Source organism: Nesoenas mayeri (genome assembly GCF_963082525.1).
Source record: "Nesoenas mayeri genome assembly, chromosome: 17".
NCBI classification, from domain to species: domain Eukaryota; kingdom Metazoa; phylum Chordata; class Aves; order Columbiformes; family Columbidae; genus Nesoenas; species Nesoenas mayeri.
In genome coordinates, this window is record NC_137565.1 from 7,517,232 (window position 1) to 7,537,251 (window position 20,020).

The 20,020-nt window shown below is 40.1% G+C and overlaps 1 protein-coding gene across 1 annotated transcript in view; it reads left to right on the forward strand.

Moving 5' to 3' along the window:
* Nucleotides 1-2,259: 2,259 nt before the first annotated feature.
* The window catches only part of GNB1L (G protein subunit beta 1 like), a 40,986-nt gene continuing 23,225 nt past the window's right edge, over nt 2,260-20,020 (forward strand). The window contains exon 1 of the mRNA XM_080355551.1: nt 2,260-2,328. The gene's annotated coding sequence lies outside the window, so the exon portion shown is untranslated. The remainder of the gene's footprint in view (nt 2,329-20,020) is intronic.

Below are 20,020 nucleotides of genomic sequence, written 5' to 3' on the forward strand. Positions count from 1 at the left end.
AAAGGACACAGTGTATCTTTTGGATTTGAGACCTAAAGCTTTACCTAAGGAGATTGGACTGTCCACAATAAAAGTGTTTATTTTGGAGATAGGAGACTGAAAGGTTTATTTGACTAGAGAGCTGCTCTCACCCCTCCCACCCAAAAAAGAAAAGGGGTGATCCCCTAGAAGAGTGAAAAATGGGAAAGGAATCTACAAGTAACAAGGCAGGTGAAGCCCAGGCTTCTGTTCAAGCCTCAGCCATGGCTCTCCCTGAGAAAGAGCAAGAGCAAAGCCCCTGGTGCACAACTGGGCTGCTGGTCCCTGAAGTTCCTTGCAGCAAACACCTAAGGAAAAAGTTATTGGTGATAACAATAAATACACCACTGTGGTTCAAAATGGAGGCTCTGCTCTTTTGAGATCTTACTGATGGGAGATAACATGTAAAAACGTGCACTGTAATGGAACTTTCAATTACAAATTGCATCCAACTGTAGTAAATTTGATCTTGCATTAATTCATGTTAAATTAATTGGATTCTGTCATTCCTGAATTCTGGTAACCACCTTGTCTTGCAATATAACTCATTATCTTTGTATTGTGAAAGGGGTATTTTCCAAGGTGACTGCAGGGAATACTAGCTGTACCATATTCTAATAAATATTTAGGTCCTAACAAATTAAAGACCTGAAAGTATACTGCACATGTGGTAACATTATGCTTAGCATTTTATAGCAATGATCTGCTGCTCTAAATCTCTTCATTCAAATCATTTCAGTAAAACATGTAGGGAAATACAAGGCTATATTTTTGCATTATTCAATACTGGAAATATCTGTGCTTAGGACATTCCTAATAATGAGAAGCATAGCTACCTCAGTGTACTGTGTTTTCATAATCACCGACAGCATTTCAAGAGCCCTTTAGAGCAAGGATTTAAGAACCAGTGTCCCTACTGATGACTTTATATCATTTGAGTCAATAAACAAACCCCAGATTTACCTTCACAAACTCATGAAAAATCTCCACGCCTTTGTTTGCATCAACAGAAATGGAACAGAACAGCAATTATTTAACAGCACTGTGGTACTTTAGGTGTAATTTAGTTTTCAAAGGCTCTTTCATTCCATAGGTGAAAATGGCAGGAAAGCTGAGCAGCAGTAGTTTTATAGGGTAGCAGTCTTTCTAGCTGTAATTATAGCAGTATAGCCTTCTGAGAAGCTAAATTACAAAGCTTGTATCTCCTAGCCAGGTAACACAAGCAAATGATGGTTTATTTGCTTTCCTTGAGCAAGTGTTGGTGTAGCTGCAGAGCAACAGGGGACACTTAGCGGGGGGAAGACTCTGGCTTTCTGCAGTGCTGTCATGTAACATGCACTGAGCCCGCCATCACTGCTCTGAGGGTAGATGGATGTGTTAGCAGGGTGCAATTCCAATCCCACATAGCAGAATTTTTGTTATAGTGGCATTTAACTGTTGCCTGATTTAATCCAATTATGACACCAAACCATTAACTTCAATTTGGAACCATTTCAGGAGGTGACTTTGTTTCCTGAAGAGGCTCTCCTGCAAGACAGCATGTGGAAAGCTAAGTGTGGCTACATTGCACTGAAAGACCTGGGTCTGTTATCCCAGAACAAATCCAGATCGACAGCGGTTGCCAAAGGAGACAAATGACTTCAGGAAGGCGGTAATGCCGTGCTCAGCAGAGCTCCAGGTACATGAATTCTCTGTAAGCGGAGTTGAGGAGAGCCTGAAACACTGCCCGGCGTGCCCCCCGCCTGTGGGCTGCAGTGAGCCCTGGGGAATCACCCGAGCCACAAACTGGGCACACGCTCCACGGCAACGCCGGACACCAGCGCCCAGCCAGGGCCTTCCCAGCCGGTTCCGGCACAACCCGCCCGTGCGCAGCCCTCTGCTCTCAGACGCTGTTCTTCGCACGTTCCGGCGCTCGCGTCTGGCCCCACGGAGCACTGACACGGTTCACGTCCCGCGCGGACCTGCTGCCCGGTGATGGCAAAGTCCTCTGGGGGCGGTGAGCCGGAGCTGCGGCGAAGCCCCCGCCGCCCTAGGGCCCTGCGGCTGCGCTGGCTCCCGCCGTCCCGGCTCTGCACTGGCGGTACCACGGACACCCTGACCGGCCGTCACGGGGCTGCTCGGGCCGGGCTAACGGCGCCGCGGGCCCGCCGCGCCGACAGCGCATGCGCGCAGTCGTGCTTCCCCGTGACGTCACGGACGGGCCGCTAGTATCGCGCTCGGCGCTCCTCTGTGTCTGCCTGGTTCCCGGGAGGAGGATCGCCGAATCATCGCTGTCACGCTTCTTCCCTCCCCCAGGCGGAGCGGCGCTCGGTGAGAGACGGTGGGGAGGCGGGGGAGTGGAGTGAGGGCCCTGCACCCCCGCCGCCACGGGGAACTCCCGGCTTGGCCGCTGGGGAGGCGCGAGCAACGCGCGGAGGCGGCGGCGGAGCGGGGGAGGACGCGCCCGGCACTGGCGCTGCGGGGGGAGCAACGTGCGCCTGCGCGGGGGCGTCGCCACGGCAACGGCGGAGCGGCCGCGCGCCTCGGCCCGCCGCGTGCGGGGCTGGCGGCACAGCCCGCGCGGGGCGCGTGCCCGGGAGACCGTTATTCCCTGTCACGGGCGGCAGCGCGCGGCCTGTGGCGGGTGCCGGTCACCGGCGCTGCAGCGGGTACGCGGAGTTTGTCCCGGCCGGAGCAGCGACGCCCCCGGTGGGACGAATGCTTGAGGGAGATGTCGCGTCTGTGTCTGGTGTAAGGCCTCCGCTAGGTAGAAGTAATATTTTGGTTCGAGTCTGCATCTACTTAATTGCGGTCAAGCTGCGCTGAGGCAGTTTGCTTGGAGAGCCTCTGTGCTGTGTCCTCTGGCAGCTGTAATACTGATATGCTTGGAGTTCAGAATACACCCGATCGAATATTTAATATCAGTGAGCCATAAATACCAAACTTGCTTGTAATGCAGCTTACAATTCTAACATAGTGAATTTTACAGCTGTCTCGGAATAATCTCAGTGCTTCTATGGCCAGCAGAAATTAGCGTTATTAAGGTATTTAAAAGTGATAGTAAACAAGGTTGCGTGGACAGTGCTTGAGCAGACCAGGGTGAGGCAGGGAGCTGCATCTGCCTCAGGAAGAGTTAAAAGTGCTTTAATATCCTTCAGCTGGAAGCATTTACAAAATAAAACATATTATTGTTAATTATACAGTAATATGAAAAAAAATATTGTATTTATCAACTGGACAGAGCTCTGGTCAACCTGGTCTGGTCTCATATCTGCCCTTGCTTTGAGCTGGAGATCAGACTGCAGAACTCCTGAGGTCCCTTCCAGCCAGAATGATTCTGTGGTTGCATAATTAGCACACCGTTATCTCATAATACGAATTCTATTCAGATATAGCCTGTGGAAATCTACAGAACTAGCCTCATTTCAACAGATTGACTCGAAGCCGTAGGTTTTTACTTTGATTATTATCAGAAAATGGAGGAAATCTTGCCTTAATGGATATTTCACAGATTGATTCATTGAAGAGGAATGAAAAAGATCGACACCTCTCATTTGTCTTCACAGTACATAACCTGCGTGTGCTACCTCTCGTTCACGGAGCCTTGCAGTGGTATTTTCAGTTAGAGTAGCGGGGTTTACTTGCTTTTGCTCCCTCTACTGGCAGTCTGATTCTGCAGCCAGGTATTCCACGCTTCTTTTGTTGTGTATTTTCCTTCTCAATAGTACTGGCTGTTTGAAATGAAGAAAATGCCTTTTACAGCTCCTTTATATGCCACTATGCATTAGAAAATAATGTCCAAATTCAATAGCTTCATTTTGAAATGAACCAGGTAAAAAACAGACATGGTGCGTGCTCTGGAGAAAATAGAAGAAATGAGAGATGCAAATCTATGTGTAACATTTATTCCTTTACTGGGAGTCGTTTTGAAGGGCACTTCATGCTTTTTAGCACAGTCTCTTTGTGACTTGTCATTCTTCCAAAGCTCCTTCCACCAGCCTCCAATTTTAGTGGAATTTCTGTGAGGCTTTTAGAGAGGGCTCCGTGACTGGGAAGAGTTTAATTAATAATTTGTTCTGTCTGCATAAGTTATATGGAGTATAGAGGGCATTTTATTTATTTTTAGCTAAATGACTACGTTTTAAAGAAACTACTGGAATAACCACTTGTTTTATAATGATTCCTATCAACATTTTTATTGATTTACAGGTAAACTAGTTTTTTCTCGTTGTAAAAAATATCCTTGTGATCAGGAAATCTATGTGCTGGCTCGGATGTGTCATTATCAGTTATAAAGATTTTGCAGATGGAAATTATGTTGGTGCGTGCACTGGAATAGATGCCAGTCTCTAATATCAGATAAATAGTCTGGTTTTGGTTAATTTGCGCAAAGATTTATTTGTAAGTATTAGAATTACAGTATTCAAATTGTAACACATTTGGGAGCGGATCTGTTGACTAAGTACTAAGTACATTACATCTTTTCTAACCCCATTGACCATTTTAGAAAACTGTGAGGTTCTTTTTGCGAAGAACCACTTAACTACTGGCTCGTATATGTTCTTACGTTCTAAAGAGACAACTTTTTTGACTCTTTATCACACAGTACATTGGGCTGTATTTTGTTTCTTGTTCACATACCTTTTATTTTTAAATTGAACACTATTTCTCTGCAAGCTCAGCCATAAAAGCATACTATTTCATTGGAACAGTAAGAACTGTAAACCAGTCATTGCTAATTAGTTTAGATGGGAGAATGAATGCTGAAGATTATGGTTTTCCGAAATTATATTCTATGAAGCACTGTCTTCATTGGGGAAAACAGCTATTGTTTTGTTGTAACTATGTTGAATTATAGATGTATATCAGTGACATTTCTGGGATTGCAAAGAAAAAATTAGTAATGATTAAAAAAAAGGTTGAACTTTCCTTTTTGAACACCTTTTCGGAGTTGTAATGCTGTTACGTTACTTTTGTACAAACTTGAAACCTCAGCACAGTTTTATATGTTTATGTGTGTCCCTATAAAGAAAAAAGGTAAGTCTAGTAGCAGTGTTTTGATTCAAATATACCTGTGTGGATAAATTTATGCTTTCTTTGTAATAATGCAGTTTGCACTAGAATACACTTGGTAGGACAAATGAAGGAGTTTGGATTAGTAGTAGCTTGAAAACTTTTTGCTATTTTTTTTTCCAAATTATTGGTCTCTATGGGGTAGTAAAAATGATTACAAAGCAATGAGAATAAATAAATCTATGAAAAAACCTGCACATTTTTTTGCACAAGCAAGCCAGCTTCCTTCTGAGCTCTGTGCTGGCACACTTGTATGATTAAAAAACTGATTATATTTTTCTTTTCATAACCAATAAAAATAATTTCACAACTGTAATGAATGCACTTCCTATGGCTCATTTTAATTATATGCAGCTAATGATGGCATAACTCACCATTTCAAAAATTGTTTCGGTGGCATTTATGACTTAGCGTAAACGCTCATGTGTCATAGGATTATTTGAAAGAATTGGAACTTTGAGAGATGTCAGGTTTGCTGTGTTGAGAAAAGTGACTCGTTAAACAATAGGTGCTAGTTATCAAGAGCACATTGTAGGGCATGTTTAGGCTACAAATCTAAAAGAGTCAACAGATTTACTTTAAAAAAGAAGTATTACTGGATGTCATTTAAAAAGGCATATATTAGCCTTGAAAGTTTCCAGACCACTAAGCTGGAGAACCCAGGCTATGTCATGATTCAGAAGCATTTAAAACATGAATCAGTATTTTCTACATCTCAAAAGTGAAAGTTACAGGGGAAATCCACCTTTTCTATAAATGGATTTACCAGCACAGGTCTTCAGATTTGTAACATCACATTGTAAGCAAATTAGGAGTCTTCGGAGCAAAAAATCTTTTAGTCAGCAAATTTTCTCTTTCATGATTTATTTTTAAATGTCACAAGGTGACCATTACAGTCAAAAAATAGTAATTTGTACAGGAAAACCTTTTCCAGATGAGATACAACCCTGTCCTAGACCAGCCTAAGTTTCCCAGAGCTGCTGGGTGACTGTTGGGTATAAGGTAAAGCTGAGCAAGAACTATTTGGAAAGAAACATAAAATAACGTCTAGCTTTTTTTAGTTATTCCCTGGTTTTTCAGTGGAAGCTAAACTTCTTTGATTTAGGGGAGGGAAGGATTCTGCTTAAAACCTACCAGATAGTAACCTTAGGACAGACTTTTTGCACTGAGACAGCTGGAGCAGCTGTAGATTCCCCACTGAAATGAAAATGCTACAATTCAAGATTTAGAAAGGTAAAAAGTGTGACCAGAGCATTAAATAGAAGGGCCATATGATACCAAAATTAAGCTCTGTGTTTATTATAAAGAAAATCCTAGTTGTAGAAGGGAAAAAAATGAACTTGTTCCACCACTTTCTTTTTTCCTCAGGAGAAAACACAGAATACATCCTAGGTAATAAATCTGTTTTATGGCTCACAAGAGAAAGGGTGGAGAAACTCCCATTATTTTCTTCCCAGAAACTGAAATACACATGAGCTAACATGGGAGACACTGGGGTTTTCATCCAACAAATGCACAGCTGGCTTCTGCTTTTATTATTTTTGTAAGCCTAATAATTTTTCATTTGATTAGCTGGTGGCTGACAAAACTATCACTTGCTCAGCATTTTGTACATTTAGTAGAGTAGGTGTGATGCGAAAAAGATATTGTAATATGTACCCAGAAGCATAGCTCAACTTGTTCAGTTGATGAGAAATTTCTACTTGCTTCTCCTTACAATGCAAGTTTCTGTCATCAGGATTTGAGTTTGAATATCAAGAAAGTAACTTCTTAAGAACTAGAAACAGGAGAATGATGTAAGCATCTGAGGATTTTTTTTTTAATCCACATTGTGGAACTCCATGATGCTCAACACGTAAATAAATTGTCAGGAATCAGTTGGCAGTCTGCAGTGCCGATTTTGCCATGAGAAAGTGGTGAAACTATTTGAGGGAAAAAAGTCATAGTTAGTGTTAGGAGGTGGGAGAGGTAGAGCTGCAAACAAGATACATCAAGGATTTTAAGTGTACACAGGGTGAGCTGTGGAGAAGACCCATGGGCACACTTAATGTGTCCCCCCCACTCCAAACCCACCTAAAACAATGACACAAATTAATAAAGTGAGAACAGATGTGAAAGTGGGAGAATAGGAGTCATCTAGGAACGAGCTTGCCCAGAGCCATGTTTGTGCAGACCTCTGTAAAGCCGTGGATTCTCAATTTGAAATAACGAGAATGGCCTATCACAAAAGTTTTTCATTTGTGCAGAATAAAGAAAACAAGTTCAAGAACCCAGTATCCTGGTCTGTTTTGCATTGACCATTAATACCGTAGACAATGCAGATTGGTTTCTTCTGTATTGACTCTCCTGGTGTTTAAAGTGCTAAGCCAGGCCAAAGCTTGCTGTCTTTGCTGTCCTGGGAAAGCAATGCTAACACATATGCTAAGTAAGCAGCAGAGGAAGAAGAATGCAATTTTATCCCAGATTGGTTGGTCTGTGTTTCTAATTGTTATTTTCAAAAATTCCAAAACAACTTGACATGTTCTGGGGCAGGAGAGAATCAGAGCTATCTGCTTCCACTTGAATATTGTGCGATGTCTTCTCTGGTTTTAATTTGTAGTCATTTATAAATGGTAGATGCTCAAAGCTGTGTAAGAAGTTTCAGTGAAATGACCTTGAAGCTACAGGTTCATTACAAAGCAAAACCTTTGCCTAATTTGAGGTCAGTTTTGAGTCCTTTTACACAGTGACTGGCTGGGCAGTAAAAACTAGTAGATTCTTTGTGCTGATTATCTGTGTTCTGACCTGGCTCCATAGCACTCACTAAACAATTGTTGAGAAATTCAAGTTCTCTAACTAGAAGGCTATGACTTTGCTAATTTCTATGAGCCACGTTACCTTAATGGCAAAATATGAGACTACTGAAGTGGCAGCAGATCATCAGGGGAGCTCTCTTTTGGTTGTATCTCTCTCAAAGACCTCATGTCTGCTAGAGATCAGAATACTTGGTGTATGGGACTGATGCTTGGGACATGGAAGCATACGAGCCTGTACCAGTGATGGCTGGCTCCCACTGGGTGTTGCCCATTGCAAAGGCCCATGTAGCCACTCTCTGGAGGAGGTATAATCAGTGTGGTCTACTTCACCATCTGCCTCCTTTTTCTTCAACCTGCTTTGTTAGAATTTGCATCTCTGGCCTGCCAGTATTTAGCTATTAGCTCTAATAAATTTTCTCTTCTGTGATGGGGCTGTTTGGCCTTCTGAAGCTGTACTTTGGATTCTTGCACCTGCATTAGACCCTTTGATTCTTTTGTCCTCTGACAGATGAGATGATGCCACAATGGTTTCCAGCTGGGCATATATATTGCTGTGTGACGAGGGGCTGCGTTCCTGGTGTGCAGCTGGGGACATCAGTGGTTAGTGGAGGTCTTTGGAGCAGAAGCAGCTTGGTGTGATAGCACACTTTTCCTGCAGCACAGCTCTGTGGCCTTTCTTTTCCACTCTGATCCCTTGTCCCAGGTGCAGCAGGCTTTCCACCCAACTCGCAGTAGGTTGCAGAGAAAGAAAGAGTCCATAGTGCTGTGCCACATAAACAGGTGACACAGGGTCTTAACTGTGGAATGGTCTCCAGTCTGGTGCTGTTATACAGCATTTATGCTCTTTGAAAGAGATTTGCCAGATCTGCTGCTAGTAACAGTTTGACCTTATTGAACAAGGCTCTCAAGTTTGAGAGTAATTGGGAACATGTGAAACATTCAGGACTTTTATAATTTTTACTTTTTTTTTTTTTTTCCCCCTAGTTTAGGCCCCCCACCTTTCACTTCAACAATTGAGGGTGTTGGTTACTTCCTCCTGTGTTTATGTAAGAAAAGCTTTTTATAGTCGTTTTTCCAGTTGGCGTATGTACTTCCTCCATTGCAGCCGAACATGTTATTCTTCCCACTCCCAACCACTGAAGCTAATGGAAGACCTTTGGGGTTTTTTTAATTTATAATAAAACTGGGGCTGTGGGGCTGGGAATGTCATCATTTCTGCTTCAAAATGTGTTCTTCAACAAGTTGTGTTTTGTTCTTGGTAAAGGAGAAGTGTGTAAGGAAGCAAAGAATAATCAGGTATATTTACTTTACAGACATTTAGTTTGAACTGGATATTTCCAGCTCAGCCTTTGATTAGCTGAAAAATCTACCTAGAAAAACAAACGTTTGTAAGAAACATTAACAGGAGTGGGCTGCGTTCTGTTTTTTTACCAAAGAAACCCCTTAATGTAATGCTAAATGTGAAGAATTTTTAAGTGTCATCCATCCCACCTTCTGCAAGGATCACAGCTGAGCTGAGAGCAGTTTAGGAGCTCCGTATCCACCCATTATTTTGCCCTGTATGGTTGATTCTGGCACATTGGTAGCACTTGAGCCTTGCAGATTTGGAGCTGTGCTGGAGGTCTTTCCTTTAAGCAACATCAGCTACACCAAGGAGGAAGGAGGCGGCATGGCCACTTCCACTTCATCGGCTGACAGTGGTGTCCCTGTTCAGGACAGCAAACACTGCATCCTGCGTAAGGACACTGCAGCATCTGATTTACCACGGCTGCACTCCTGCTTACTGAATGCTTTCATCACCATTTGTTCAGGATTGTTATTTAGCTCCAAAATAAAATTAGTAATATTTAGTATTGCAGTCTTTTTCCCTCTGCATGACAGATAACTTATTGAGAATATCTACTGGGAATATCCTTTGTTTCCTATGTTTTGAATGATATTCTCAATGAAGGTTTTGTTTTAGAACTAATTTCCCAATTAAAATGATTAAAATTATTAAAATGATATAATCTTGTAAGGTTTTCCAACACTAATGAACACAGCCCATGTCCTTCAGTGGAGAAACACATGCAGACATGGCCACTTTGGACTGAACCACCTCACCATTTCAGATCTTCAATATCTTTAACCTCTATATAAGCCTTTGTTTTTCCCAAGTGACTAGTTTTAATGTGACATGGTAACTCTAATCCAGTCAAGGCAGGAATTCACTCTTCTCTTTTCCCATATACTGGCTCCACTGTAAATTTGCAGCAAAAAAGTGGATCTGAGGGATGCAGAGGTTAATTGCAATACTGGGCCTGGGAATCCTTGCACCTTAAATCTCATGTCTTGCCATGGGACGTCTAAGGTCCTGACAGGTCGGTTTTTAGCTTTTCTTGTATTCTGTGATTACTGTGTGAAAAGAACATTTTAAAGTCACTTGCTTATTTTATTGCTCCACTGCTAAATAATTGAAATCAGCACTTAGCTTTTAATTATAGTGATTTTATACCATAAATATTGTATAATGCCTGACAATGTAATTGGGCACTTTTGTGATAACCCCATATTTTTTAAAATAAGGGGAAAATCTCTGAAATTCATGCCTTCATGCTGGTGCCCATTAAATGTGGTTATCATTATCTAGTGACGACGTATGTTCTTCCTAACAAGAATTCTCTTCTCTTTCATTCTGATACTATCTCCATGCTAGATTATTCCTGTCCCTAGTAGCACCTCGGGGCAAGAGTGGGGAAGTAAATGTGTCCCATATGGCTTCTTTAGACAGCAGTTGTGGGTGTGAGGATATGGGAGAGACAATGAGATGGAGAGACCATGGGGTCTTCCTGCCTCATCCTTCCCTCACTGGCATGTAAGTAGTGCAAGCAGAGGGAGGGCACAGACATGGCTTTTTGCACTGTCAAGCTAGTTAGGCGTAATGTGGGAGTACATTGCATTTGGGACAGGGTGAAATTGTTTGTTCTCCCATGTGAGAGGAAGGGAGCCAGGGAGGAACCATGTTCTGAGTCACCAGTTCTTCCTGGAGCGCCTCCTGGGGTGGTGCCGCTACATGCAGCCCCGTGCAAGACTGAGCCTGAAGGCTTGAACTAGCTGATTGCAAATATTTTACAGAAGTCTTATTTTCTGGTAATTACTTTAATATGATTCAGTGTTTTCTCTTTTGTCTGATCTTGTTGATGAGCCTTCATGCCTGATCCTTCCCTTGCTGTCAGGGGAGAAGGGCAAGCATTCCCATACCATCTGCACCATTCCTGCTGGTTTGCCTCTTGTTTTCAGTGGCTGTGAGTAGGTGCATTTTGAAGCGTTGTTGCTGTTTAATACAGTGGACCAAGAGTGTGTCCTTGCAGAAAAATGGCTGACGCTGGACCTGTCCTTGTGAAGCCTTTGAAACTACTAAGCTGATTCAGACACTGGGGGTAGAACAATTTGCAGAATTGGGGTCTGAGTGCTGTTTACCAGTTCACATTCCTAGTGATTCCTGAAACTGGAGCTCCTGTGGAAACCTGGAACTTTGCTTCTGAGACAAGTGCTATGTATTAACTGAGTCCAAAGGACCCAGTGTTCAACAGATATATGAAGAATGGCTAGGATTTAGGTTCTGGTGGGTCACCAACAGTATTTATAGAGACTAATAATAACAGTGAACAGACTCATTCCATTCCCAGATCTCTAGGGTATTAAAAATCCAGCAGAACCAGCAAAATACCTAAAGCCAAGCCACGGAAATCCAGCCAAGTTTTGTAAAGATTACAATGGTAGCTTCAATTAAATATAAATTGTGCACTTTAAATGTACAATTTATTTAAAATGAGTTATTTTGCCAAACCATAAATGTACCAATAACTAAACTAAGAAATAACAGATTAAGAAATCTCAGTTTATAAAGTTTAGAAAAAACCTTTCAGATCTTTTTAATGCTTTTGTTTAACCATGTGATTCATATTTAAGCCTAGTTAGATCCAATTCATACATATGTATCATTATAGCAGGCTGTACACCTCTCATAAGCAATTGACTGCTCTGCGTTATCACATTTGTTGAACACGGGTGTGGGGAGAGAAGTGTAGACTACAACTCGTTTGCATAATCTTTTGCATGTAGTCGAAAAAGATCTGTCTCACATTATACCTAGAAGAAATACATGGGTGCTCATAATTCATATTATCCCATAAAATTTAGAAGAGCATTAAGAGACTGCAAATGAAGGTAATTTATGTATAAAACCTCATCCATGAAGAATTTATTGCCATAGTAGGTATAATATACTTTGGCACAGACTTCTTCCCTGAAACTAGTACTTGCAGACTTGCAAAAAGGAACATACCAAAGACCTTGCAGGTTAAAATATAGTCTGGTTTTTTACAAAACACATTATTATGAAGACTTTTTTTGTTTGAGAGCTGAAATCAATTGCTAAGTTAATGTTCTGTGGATTGTTGCTGATGTGTGTGAACACTAAGTGAGTTGTCTCTTTAAAATCAGTGTTAATTTAGTGGTACTACCTTTGTGTAATTATTGATGTATATAAGTATATTGGACCTTAGTGGGAATGGAGCAAGCTGCAGAACTACATTTACATAAAACATTCTAATGTATAATATCTAAAAATTAATATCTGCTTTGCAGAGGTAGTTTGCCAGTAGTGTCATGAAATCCAGATCTCATTTCCTTCTGCCAGGACTGTGCTGGGAACACAGGTCCTCATCTTCCTCTCTGCACTTGTGCAAAACTGCCAGATAAAGGTCATGGGATCCATCCATCTCGTTGCCATTCTGAGACAGAGGCATTGCTGGGTGACGGCAGGGCAATGTGGCCCCTGTGTCCCTGTAGACTCGTGCTGGTAGAAGCAAGGCCAAGGTAGGGCCGTGGTTACATTGCTGCAATGTTGTGTGCAGTCTTGGAGAGATTTCAGTGCTGTCTCCTCAGGGTTTGTGCAGCTCATGCAGCTGGAACAAAGATATATTTCCTTTTGTTCCTTCTGCTGGGGTCTGATTTCTTTTTCCTTTTGAGATTACAGTGTGCACATATGCTTTTATAATTGTTGCCTCTTTTTGACCCAAACACTTTTACTTCCCTGAAAGTTAATGACATGAAATGAAAATCAAGGGAAAAAGCAACCTGTTGAAACTCCAACATTTCCACATAGTACAAAGTAACTTTAAAATAGGGAAGGATCTGGTTTACTGTAAAATATGTCACTTAAATGCACATAGCTGGGAATGGAGAGAAACAGCTGCTAGCCTGATGTATTAGAGGGATTTTGGCTCAAGTCAGCAAGAGAAGCTGCAGGGCTTATTGCTATAAACATGGACCAAAGCTCTCAAGCATTTAGAGTGGATAGGACCTTTAAAATTCTTCCGCCAAAGATACACAGTGGTGTAGGGAAGCAGTCTGCTAGGCTTGGATGGACAGAGGACATTATCATTTCCCCTGGGATTTTAATTAGTAATTCCAGGAAGCCTAGGTGTTTCAGGAAGTGCTATTAAAATATTACTCTATTTCTTCAGGATGTAGATCCTTGGACAGTACACTTACACTTAGGCTTTTCTCCGTTGGCTTGCCCTGCAGCAGAAATCATAAACTACTGAGAGCAAAGATAACTTCCTTTGCCAGGTGTATTAGTTGTAATTATATCTGTTGCAGAAGGAAGTAACTTCTCTCTTGAAAGTGATGTGATTTTTGAGGTCAGTGAAGATTTACCTCATCAAGGATGTCGTTTTGCTGCTAAGGAAAATCTCAGTGGATTCATATCTGAAGTGCTATGTTGTTTTCTGCTTTTCCAGATGGATTTAGTGGAGTTGGAGATGGTGCAGAAAATGGCAACTGAAACGATCAGGGCAAATGGAAAAACTGTCGTGTGAGGAGAGATTGAACAGGCTGGTACTCTTTAGTTCAGAGAAAGACAGGTATTTGTCACTGAGATTTACAAAATCATGAAAGTGATGAAAAAGCTGAATGTGAAATTAGCCCTCCAAATCCTGCAATGCAAGAACTAGAGAGCACTCAGTGAAGCTAGGAGGAGATCAGGTTTAAAACAAACAAAATAAAATAACTCCTTCATTTTCTGAAACTGCAGATAGTGAATTTTTTGCCGCAGAAGGTAGTGAAGGCAATGGTATCAGCAGGTTCAAAAGGGATTAGACAATTTCATAGACAACAGGACTACAAACAGAGAGTGAAATTACATGCCCTGTAACATCACTAATACAGCATGGAGGAGTATGGGGGGAAATGTGCTGCAAAAGCAGTCAGGCTTCTGTTGTTTCCCTAAATAACATCTCTAAATAGCATGCCACTGTTGGAAAGTGTGGTAGCAAGTGTGTTAATATTGCATTGTTGACACCTGAAATATTTTAAAGTCTGATCCAGTGATAGTGAAATGCCTGCCTGTTACTGTGCATGTTACCAACATGGCATTTATTTGGAAAATGTACAACTTGGAAAATGAATTTTAAGTTTATGTGCTTGTTTTTCTTGGCACTGAATTATAGTTATCTCTGAAGTGGAAAGCCATCCAGGTGCAGTGAAGCTGTATGGTGCCATGAGTGCTCTAGCAGGAAGGTATGCAGGACAAGTATGCAGGAAGCTGAAGCGGAGTAGTTTCTTCATGCTCCAGTACTGTGTTCTACTGAGATGTCTTTGTGCTAGTTCCAAGTAGGCCAAGTTGGGAGAATGAGACACAAGAGGGACTTTGGGTGATCACATTCACAGGTCAGGGGCCCAGAACTTGGCACGTGGTCCCTGTTCTAAGCACTGGGCTTTAGTGACACCACAGAGCTGCAGTGACATCCCTGCGGGTTGGGGCATCTTCCCCATGCACCCTGTTCAGTGCCTCCCAAATCCTGATTGCTCAGTAAGAGCCTGAATATTTAGGCTACTGCTTCTTATACAGTAGCTAGCTCATTTATTATTTATCTCTTTAAAAAAAATTAGATATTGTTAGTTATCCAGATCTGTAGCATTTAGAGGAGACCTGCAAAGATGGAAAAAAAAAATCACTAGTTTAATAGAGGAGATAGAAAAGTTCTTTAAAATATTTTTTTCTTTAATTTTTTTGAATTAGTCTTTTGTATGCTGTATTCTTTTAAACATTAAGTATATTGATATAAACATTCTCTATTTTAATTAGAGGATGTGGGCTTTGTTCACGTGGAGCCTTTTGAATATTTATGTAGCTGCTCTGCTCTAGGCAGAAACTTTTAGTAGAGATACCGACACAAGCCATAAACTGTACCAGTGCAGCTCAGGTTGGTTCATCGTGTCCGAGGAAAACTGATAGTGCTCTGCTGTTGATGGGAAATCCAGTGTACACAAATCCACACTAGTGGTCTCAGATGTGTTACTGGAAAACAAGTTTGGCTTTTAATCAAAATAAATTGAGTGTTTGGTTCTTAAGAGCATCTTTTTTTCCTCGTTTCAGTTAAATAAATGTTAACACAAATGAAGGGTTTAAAACTGTCCAACTAAAGCCTCAGCTAATGAGCTTTAGTTTTGTGAGACTTTCAGTGCCGTCATCGTGTTTGTTTTCCCGGGAAGTACTTCAGCTATAGGAAAAAAATAAACAAAAGAAACCTTTTAAATCTTCACACTTAAATACATTTATGCATATTTTGGTTAATATTTGCTTCTTGCAGTTTTATCTTGATCTGAAAAAAAGTTTCAGATGTATTGTTTTCTTAACAAAGATTCGACCTTCATTTTTATAGGCGCAGTTTTGCTACTTTTCCTATCAGCATTTAGTTCAAAGGAGAACTTCCAAGCACACAGGCAAAAACTCAGTTCTATTGTATAAAATAGAGATGTGTGGTTTATATCATGGGAGTTTAGAGAACAATGCAAAGGTCAATTGTGTTGCTTGCTCTCCTGTCACATGACGTGGGTGTGTATATGAATGCATCCCTGGAATTCCACTGTGGGATCTGCATCTTTGAAGCTGATGCTAAAATTACTGCCGAGGCTCTTCCAAAGGCGGATACTGATAGAAGATTCAATGAAATCGAAGGTCGCCAGTCTGGTAGGCGTTGAAAGATACCTGGCTATGATACTATTTCTGATTTAATAATGCGAATGGGAGGCTAGCCCTTTGTAATAATTAGGACTAATTACTGAAGAGGTGTTGACAGATGGGCTAAGAGGAAACAAACTGCCTTTATCCAGTGGCTTAGAGTCAGATTACTAGTCTTGTGTTATCTGTTTCTCAGAAAGTAGAAGCTTCAATCATTCACTAAGTCTTCAAAGGGGAAAGGGATCCTAACAATATACAGGATTTGGGATGAAGCTATGAAATACGTCTTTGACTCAAAATGGCTAAATTAATCTCCTTTCCGTAAATTATCATACTTTTAAAGTTTGAGTTACAGATGGAGAATCTGATTGTAGTACTGAAAAAGATGTGAAATCAATATTGATGACTGTCCTGTTGTTATTTGTCGCTGCTTCTGCTCATGAATTAGTCTAAACTCAGTTCCTTGCTGTTAATTATATTAATATGAATTATTTTGTGCCCTATTATGCCATGTTTGCTATCCACGTGAAAAGGAGACAAGGGAAGATATTTAGCATTCTCACATTCAGTATTTGTTTTATGCAGATGGCATATCTGCTCAAAAAGCAGAAAATACATCAGCTCAACTTAATTTCAGCTATTTACCTTTTTAGGATAGAAGATCTTGCACATTTAAGGAAGAGAACATATTACAATATAATTGTATTTACTGAGAAATTACTAATTGATGTAAGATTTCCTTAAAAAGTTTTTCTTCTCTCCTTTTGGATGTAGTGTGCATCCAGCACATCTGCATAAAGGAGAGACAATGGTCCAATATGAATGGATTTAGGAATGGGCACTCAGTGTGACTTACCGTAGGCAAATGATTTAAAAGTCTAGAACCTCTGCGTCTTCTCAAATGACTGCTTTTAAGTGCATTTTTTCCCCTCTCCACCATATGTAGGTCCTGTTTTTCTGAGAACCGTGAGATAAATATGGTTGCATTGAATAGCATTTATAAGAAGAGAGGTGGCTTTCAATTATTTATTTACTTTTAACAAAAGAGGCCTTTTAATTAGTGTTTAAATATTTATAACAGTTTTATTGTGCTGTAAAATCGGTTATACTTTGATCTAGATTTTCTGGTTTGAGATAATAGGGTGGGTAAAAGTTTTCCTAATGAATTTGGTCAGAACATGACATAATCTGATTATCTGATGAGAGATTGACACTTCAGTTCCTGCCAGCATAAAAGTGCGGTACAATAGGGGGCTGTTCACACACATTCAAAGGCTGGGAGTTCAAGTTCAGGTACTGCAGAATTGTTCAAAGTTTCAAATTAAGGTGATGAAACAGTTTTGCATTTTTCACTACATTTTTGGTCAAGAGTGGTTTATCTTGGATGAGAGGAGTGAAGCTTGAAGTTACATGTGTAAACTATGTAACTCTATTCTGTAACTTTGGGTTTATTTCTCTCTATTTGCTAAACAGTGGTTCACGTTACTCCATAAACCGTAGAAAACCTGACTGGTCAGAACGTTGGAGACAGGGAATAGTACTAGGAACTGGGAATTAAGCATCACCAGTATTCAACTGCTGTGAAATGTGGGGCCAGCTTGTTATTAATATCCCTCTAATTTTAACAGTTTGACTGTTTAACATATTATTACTCATCTCAGAACCTTGTAGATGAAGATAATTAATGCATCCTACATGCTCATGCAAAATGGAAGTAGGCTTGTGTGATCAAATGGGCAGGAAAGAACAGTTGTGGGTTTGTATCTAAAGTGTAAGCTTAGCCTAAACTGTTAAAATAAACTTTTTAAAAAAATTATATTCAGGTGATATTTGCCTTGTAAATATAACTCCTGTTTGCACTGGAATTATAGTCATCCTTGTTAGATTTCTTGGACTAATTTACTCTCCAATAACTTGGCTTATCCAAATACTTACACTGCATTGGATGAGAATCCTAAATAGATAAATTACACACACTATTAGTAATTAAGCTTGAATTTTGAGGGATATTTAGTAGCATAAAAATAGTTTGTAATCTGCAAGTTTGACTCCTGTTTAAAAGTGATATACGTAACACAAAGTCTTCCCTTTTTAAAAGTACTGAAAAGGTTTGTGGAGAAACTAAAATGTATGCACAAAATGATATGGTCTGTACTGAAACATGGTTGCTTCTGACCTTGAAAGTTGGCCTGAATAAGGATTTAAAGTTGCAGCCTACTGAATTGATGCAGATCAAAGTACTGTCCATGAAACAAACGCTGAGAATATAAACATGGGGGTAGGAAACAGGTACAATATTCTGATATAAATGCATCTCCCACTATGGCGATGCAGGTAAAGTACTTAGCCCGTTCAGTTAAGTGCAGAATCTTTTTTTTACCTCTTTTAACAAATATGTATTTTGTGACCATATTTTGTGCTTTTATTTTTAAATCTATGAAATGTAAGCTGTCTGATCTAAGTAAAAGGAAATATTTTGGAAAGCACTGTCAGAGCTCAGCTTGCCGTGCACTTTAATTGAATTGCCTACCTCTGCTGGGCGTCTCGCTTTTGGTAAGGCGTATACAATAGGGGGTTATTTCATAAGCAGAAGAAAACATACAGCCAGGAACATGAGCAGAAGTAATAAAAGTACATGAAAAGCAGATTGCTTCATTGTGTCTTCTTAAGTCACTACTCAGTATCTCCTCCCACCTAATGTGAATTTCAGGGACATTCATATTCAAAGAAACTTAAAGACTTCTGACTGTAAATGACAGTCATTTGTACTTCAAGTATGGCCAAAGCAAAATAAAAGGCAACATTACTAATTCCATGGGTAATAAAATAGTTGTATATATTTATTTTATTGGAATTTAATCCAAATATAATATTTATAGAGTAAGAAAAGAACTTATATGCTTTTGTTTTATATGAATCTAAGGTAACCTGATGCAGAATTAAAATGCAGTGTCTTGTAGAACTTGCTGAGATAGTAAAATGGATGTAATTTTAAGATAAGTATGAAAATGGGTTGTGGTCTCTTTCCCCCTTGTTGGCTGTGTCGAGTTCGATCCTCAGCAGAGCCCAATGGCAGTGGAAGCAAATAATTTTCTAGCAGCTCTGGACATGGTCCTGTACATCAGGAATCAATTGGTAAGTCGTTGTGTGATTATTCTAGGAGTGTAATTTAATTTCCTATAGGTTATATTTTTATTATGTGATATCATGTTACGTATACATTTCCTTAATACTAAAAACTCTTTAAGTTCTATTTCACGCTTTGAAGAAAAAAGTATAGAAGACAAAAAGTCATCTGATTTGTGCTGTGTTACATGTTCCTATGCCCTGTGGGAGGAAAAGAAAAGTAATAGAACAGGCAAATAAATAAACGCGGTGTTGAAACTGGCATGACAGTTTCTGCTCTTGCGCAACGGAACTGCAATCAATTTATTGTCTTCATTGGTCAAATGCCAGGATAACAGTATAATATTATATGAGCGTAGATTAATTAAAGTGTAATTAGAATGGAATAAATTAAATAATCACAAAAGTTTGTAATGGGAAAAATATGTGTTCAGAATTAATTAGTTTGCAAATAAAGTGATATTTTAATTGCTCAGAGTTACAGAATCCCTAATTGCAGACATATAATTCTGGTCCAAACAACTTCAGTTGCTGTAACAACTTGATGTATTTCTTCTCTGTCAATTCTTTTTAATAGTTTGTTACTAAACAGGATTATTGCAGGAAATGGCTGCTAAAATGTCTGGAAGTTGTTTAATTAAGCCCATGCTATCTGAGGACATTATTAGCTCTTGTAACCAAAAGATTTGTAGCTGATGCAGCACCGTGCAGCACCTAATGAAGGAGGACGGGCAGGCAGAGCGCCGTGGCTGACAGATTGCCTTGCATGGCTGAACTGGAGCCTGCTCAAAACAATCTTCTGATGGTCCTTGCCTTATCAATTTTGTGCTAGATTACAATGATTTATCAAGTGCACAAACTTAAATTCATTTTAGGTCTGATGATTCAGTACCAAGAGACAGTTGCATAAATACTTCTTTTCACTTCTATTGTGCATTTTCATATTCTTCAATTTTTCAAAGTGATGCAGCATTTGTTGTCTTTTTTTTTGTTTCATTAATTTTATGGAGAGCATGTTGCA